Below are 6,277 nucleotides of genomic sequence, written 5' to 3'. Positions count from 1 at the left end.
GGATGCATGTCCCTTGCGGGCATGGCAAGATTTTAGATCTTTGGAAGAAGCAAACCATTCCTCAAAACTTCAAAATCTTTCTCTCGAACAACTTTATTGAAAGCAGGGAAACAACTACACCTACTATGTACAAGCAATGGCCCCAAGCCACCAAACTTCAACAAAATTGTTTACCTCTACTGTATACCTTATTCGCATCACCATTTTCTTGAGGTAAACTGAAATTCTCATCCTGCTTTGTTTCACCAAACACATCAGCATTTGCAATCAGCTCATTAGGCAAAACAAAACTATCATGATCTTCATAGTGCGTATAAAAATTTGAATTACTTTCTTCATCTTGTTGACTATGAAAATATGAATCAGCGTGATCACTACTAGTATCTGACTAAAAATGATCATCACTAACTGACTCATAGACACCTTCAAATGAAAACACAAAAGCTTGGTATTCTACTTCATTCAACGAGTTACATGAATCAATTTGTAACTCACCTTGTGCCTCCGAGTGTGAAGAGAATGAAAAATCTGATTTCTCCTTGTTTGCAATATCAGTACTCCATAAATCAGATTGAACATACACTGTATTGTCTTCATATTCTAACAAATGATTAGATACTAAATCACAAGAGTCATCATGAAATTTCCTTCTAACAATATGCTAATCTGTATAAATTTTTTCCTCAAACAACTCACTAGGATAAATCACCTCATCAGTATTATTTTCCTCATCACATGAGTAATCTGAATGTATCTCAGCCTTATGAAAACAAGAAGAGAATGAACCAACAACAGACCTTATCTCTACATCTTCATTCTGAACATAGAAGTTGTCATGTGTATTAATGTATGAACTACCATAACATACACCTCCAAAATTTGATATAGCATATTTTGAAACTACATCTTCTTCAACATCAAATTTAAGGGAAATGAATTCACTATATGAAATTGCAAAATGCGGCAAAACACAAGCATCCTTAGATTGGTTAGCATACCTTTCAAAATCGCGAGCCAACAAATCAGAAATCTCATCAACACTTAACAAGATTTCACTACTAGTTTCTTCCCCTTGGCTGTGATCATTATCTGGATAGCTTGATACATTTACAACAACAGACTTATTAGTAACATATTCTGAAATATCAACATTCTAACCATCACATAAATCTTCCTTTTTAGACAATACCTCAACAACCGACATTGTAACACATTCACATTCATCACTAGAAGGAAGACTATTACTACTGTGACAGTGTTCCTCTTCTTTATATTCATCATCATAAAAAGATGAATCCACATTATGCATATTATCAAATTGCTAATTACCATCCTCTGATTTATAAAACTGAGACTCTTCATCTTTAACATCATTTTCAACGGATTCATTGCATTCATTATCATTATATTCATTAGCATTTAAAGCACTTTCAATCTCCATGATAAAATCTTGGATTTCACACATCTTATCTAATCTCATCTTGGTTGGCCAATCAATCGAATGTGGCATAACAACTTCTAAGAGTACCATTGGCCATGAAGACTCCTCAGGTCTGAAAAACTCATCAAGATTCATAACTAATAATTTAAACTTCATGTAAGTTTGAAATCCATTAAGACCCTTAATATCACCAATCATACTTCTTAACATTAAGACAGTCTTATCATGAATCTTTCTTTTCAATCTAGCAATATTTGCATGAACACTTTCAAGAGTCGACACATCACTTTCAGACCTAGACTCAGAATCCATCTTAAAACTATTAAACTTCTACCTCTACTTTATTAGTGCTGAAACCACTAGATGGAGGAAACCATTTTTAACAACTTTTGACTTCCATGAAAAGAAAACATGAAAATCAAAATACCTCAAGATCCAGATGGCTGACAGTTCTCTATCTACCTTTTAGAACAATAGACCCAATATCTTATCAAATCCTTACTGAAACTTTTGGATCAACACACCACAAATCTTGTAACCATTCAAATGTTTCAACCTCTCCATATCTATTCTTCTCCTGCAGTAACTAATCACAATTCATGCATGAAATTGCACTGGTACAGAGATTAACTTCGAGTCGCCACTCACATCAAGTGAGACATGAATTGAATTAGATTTGAATAGAATTACTAACTGATTTGTAACAACAATAGATAGAAGAAACCTCTTCATATTTATCTCAAATTTAAAAGCTCTAAACAAAGCTGAAAAATAACTCTTCCACACTATCAGATCCAAACTACACTTCTCTTTTCAAATAAAAATTTCAACAACAAATCCAGACCTGCCCAACAATGTGCTAAAAGACCTCACCAAAAATACACAAACAATTAAAAGCCACTGGTTGCAGAGATAGAGTCACCACTCACAATTGTGAGAAAAGATTTTGAAACACAGATTATTATTGATCTAATTCTGAACTAGACTTTCAGCATGAAATAAACTTGCAGATCCTCAAACACTTTGAAAAGAGAACAAGATAATGATCAATCCTTTGACTCTGAAACTTTATAACAACACTTGTAGAGACCGAATTGATTGAATAAAAACTTATGGCATTCATAAAACACAATTTAAATCCAAGTCTCACAACACACTGCCATAAAGAGATAAAACTTATTGGGGTGCATGAAACCTTGCATACAAAACTGAATATACATAATGTATCAGAGATTTCCAGCTCCTTATCAATAAATTCTTTCATAGCCTCCCCAACAGAGTCGCCATTTTGTTGGCTCCTGATTTAATAGTATTTTAATAACCAAGTACATAGGATAAGATTGCATCTATGGGTAGCTATCTCCAATAATGGACACAATTCACCAAGAACCCGTATAGCAACAGAGGTCAGATTCACACTCTTGTAATGATTCACTTCATCATCACAGACACTTAAGACGAGTCCAACTTCACTGGCAACCGCCCATCTTGGAGTTGATGGCATAAGTTTAGGATGCTTTCCTGGTCTTTGACCTCTAGTAGTTATTGGTGATTTTAACTCTCTACCAGCTGCATATTTCCCATAACACCACCAAACCAATGAAAATAGGCACTTCTAATTCTTGTTGATGTAACAAGAAAACTATTTATAATCCATGGTGTTCAAAAAATTGTAAAGGTTTCTCCTCTTGATGTTGTTGAGTATAATCAACCAATGGTTCTTTATCTCTACTCTCGATCATACTTGCACCATTCCCGCTCACACTCCTTATAATGTCAACACAACACCAATCATATTGTCATCAACATCCCTAGAAGAAACTCCATAAGCCACTCCTTGCATACACAATGTGGATTGATATGCAATTCATAATACTCTAGATGGCCTGAACAACCTACTGCACATTAAAATCCATCCTTACTTAATCCAAAATGACTCTAACCTCATGATTTAAAACTTATCTTTTTGATTAACACCAATTTTTTTCGTGCCATTTTATCTAATTAAAATTAGTTTAGCTCCTTTTAAAACATATTCAAAATCTGCAGTGTTTTATCAATTTGACGAAGTTAGTCAGGCCTTAAGAGCGGGTCTAGCTTTTTTTTTTTTTTTTTTTCATTTTCAAACAACTAAAATTGCAAATTGATCCATTGATTGAATTCCTCAAATCAACTGGATTCAATTTGGGCCACTAACTCAACTTTTAAAACTCTTTTTTCAATCCTTTGCAAACTGTGATTTTCTGCCAGGAAGCCTCTGAAACTGGCTTTAAAAACTGATTGAAACTAATAACTAGGCCCTAAGATTTGACACACTAATTCTCTATTCCACATTCCTATATCCTATCTAATTTTGTGTCATGATGAAATTTGGGTCAAATGATATTGACCATCAAATTTGCTTACTTAAAACTGCCTGCAAGCAAACATGTCAAAAAATAATAAAATGCATTCGGTTTTGGCTTTGAAAATAGGTCAAAACAAACACTTGAGGGCTTGAAAATTGGGGCATTAGTTCACTATCATGAGGAGAGTATAAATATATGATTTGGGCTTATAACAGATAACTGGGTGCATTTGGCATGTGTATGAAGTTGGATTCTTAGAATTGCAGAGCTGGGAACATTAACAGAACATTGATTTTCACAAATGGAATGGACTTGGAAAAGTGTGTAGATGGATTTGTCAAGACCTGAAAACTACCACACTTAAATTATTTTTAGAGTAGGAAATATTAGTGCAAACCATTTGGTTTCATGTATCATAGATTCAAAGTTATGACATCCTGAACAAGGCTATTGATCAATTTGCACTTTTAGACACCAATAAAACTTTACAAATTGCATTTGAAAACTAGTCAAATGGATTTTTCATAAGCTCAAATTTGGAACATAGAAATTTTATGACCCCTAGAATTCAATGCAAAAGGAATTTTCTCATTTTGGTCAATTGGGTCAAAGTTATAATTGGTCAAACAGGGCTTCCCATAATTCTAAACAATATGCATCAAACTCATAACAATAAACAACCAAATTTGAGGGATTCAAAACCTAGTCAAAACATATTGAAAAAAATTTAAAATTGAAGCATAGGTTATTTGATATGCATACTAAAGACTCCCAAAGTGGTGATTCATGAAACATAACTAGGTGCAAGATATTCAAGTGCAAACTAGGCTTCCTGTCATTGTTTGACAAGAGCAAAAATGCAGATCTAAACAATGCTCAAAATGATGCTTCATGAAATGATTCAGAATGACAATTTATCATTACAAGATGCATGGATATATTGAATGTAAAGTTTTAGAAACATGAAACATTTCATAGGCCTCAAAATAACAACTGAGTACACATGCATTAAAAGCGCTTATAGGGCTTAATTTTTTAGGATGATACTCAAAATCAGGGCTTCAATTTTGAGTTCCAATAGTGGCTCTGTCTGGGGATGCATATCCCTTGCAGGCATGGAAAGGATTCATATATTTGGAAGAAACAAATCACTCAAACAAATCTCTTGAATAACTTTATTGAAAGCAAGAAAAACTACTCCTAAATTGTACAAATGATGGCCCCGTGCCACCAAACCTCAACAAAAATTCTTACCTCTATCATATACTTGATTTTCATCTCCATTTTCATGAGGTAAGATGAAAACATCACTCTCATTGGTTTCACTAGAAAAATCAACATTCTCCATTAGTTCACTTGGCAAAACAAAATTACTCTCTTCACTCTCATAGTGCATATACCAATCAGAATCTACTTCAACATCATGCTCAGTATGAGAAAGTGAATCAACATGCTCATATAATCATGAATCAAACTAAAAATCTTCATGAACATATGATTGATGCATGATATCAACTAGAAAAATGAAGGCTTCATGCTCTACTCCAATCAAAGAGTTGCATGTGTCAAATGTTTGCAACTCACCTTGTGTAACCGGGTGTGAAGAATACATAAAATCTGATTTCTCATCCTCTGATACTCATCCTTTCATATGTGTCACATGCTGAAACTCCTTCCTACTCAAACAATTGATTAGTCACCATGTTTGAAAAAATCTTATGAAAGTGCTAGTATATAATATGTTGATCATAATCATAGTCTTCATTAAACAACTTGTTAGAATGAACTTTGAACTCATCAATCTTATCATCACAAGATTTATCATCACATAAGGAAAACACATAATTAGATTTACAACTTCTAGCCTTTTCCTCTTCATCATATGAACAATCAAAACCAACTTTAGTATCATCAACATGAAAAGAATTTGAAATAGTATCAAATTTCTCCCTAATAGTATTCTCCACATAAGACAAGTTGTCATGTGTATTGACATGTAAACCATTATCACATACACCTCCAAAACTTTGCAAAGAATGTTATGATTTTATATCACTTTCAACATCAAACTTTGGGGAAAGGACTTCACCTTGAGAAGAAACATAACAAGGGACAACATGAGCATTCAAAGAAATGTCTGCATACCTTTCAAGATCATGAGCCAATAGTTATGAAATTTCATTAGCATTCAACAAGACTTCATCAAAAATCTATTCTCATTGGCTTTGATCATACTTTGACTGATTTGAAAAATTTATAGCAGTAGTACCATTAGTATAACAATCTAAAAAATTAGAATCATTACTATGACATATTTCCTCTTCCTTGTACAATACCTCTTCACTAGGTATATCTCTATAATTATTTTCATCACAAGAAGAGTTATCCATACCATTGTTGTAAATTTCTACACTCTCATACATACTATCACATGATTCATGCTCGGTCATGTATCCATCTTTGTCTTGCTGACTAAAATCATCTGATT

This window comes from Cupressus sempervirens, chromosome 10 (assembly GCF_028749045.1).
Source record: "Cupressus sempervirens isolate cs-2001-9-10 chromosome 10, ASM2874904v1, whole genome shotgun sequence".
NCBI lineage: Eukaryota > Viridiplantae > Streptophyta > Pinopsida > Cupressales > Cupressaceae > Cupressus > Cupressus sempervirens.
Note: the sequence above shows the minus strand (reverse complement) of the source record.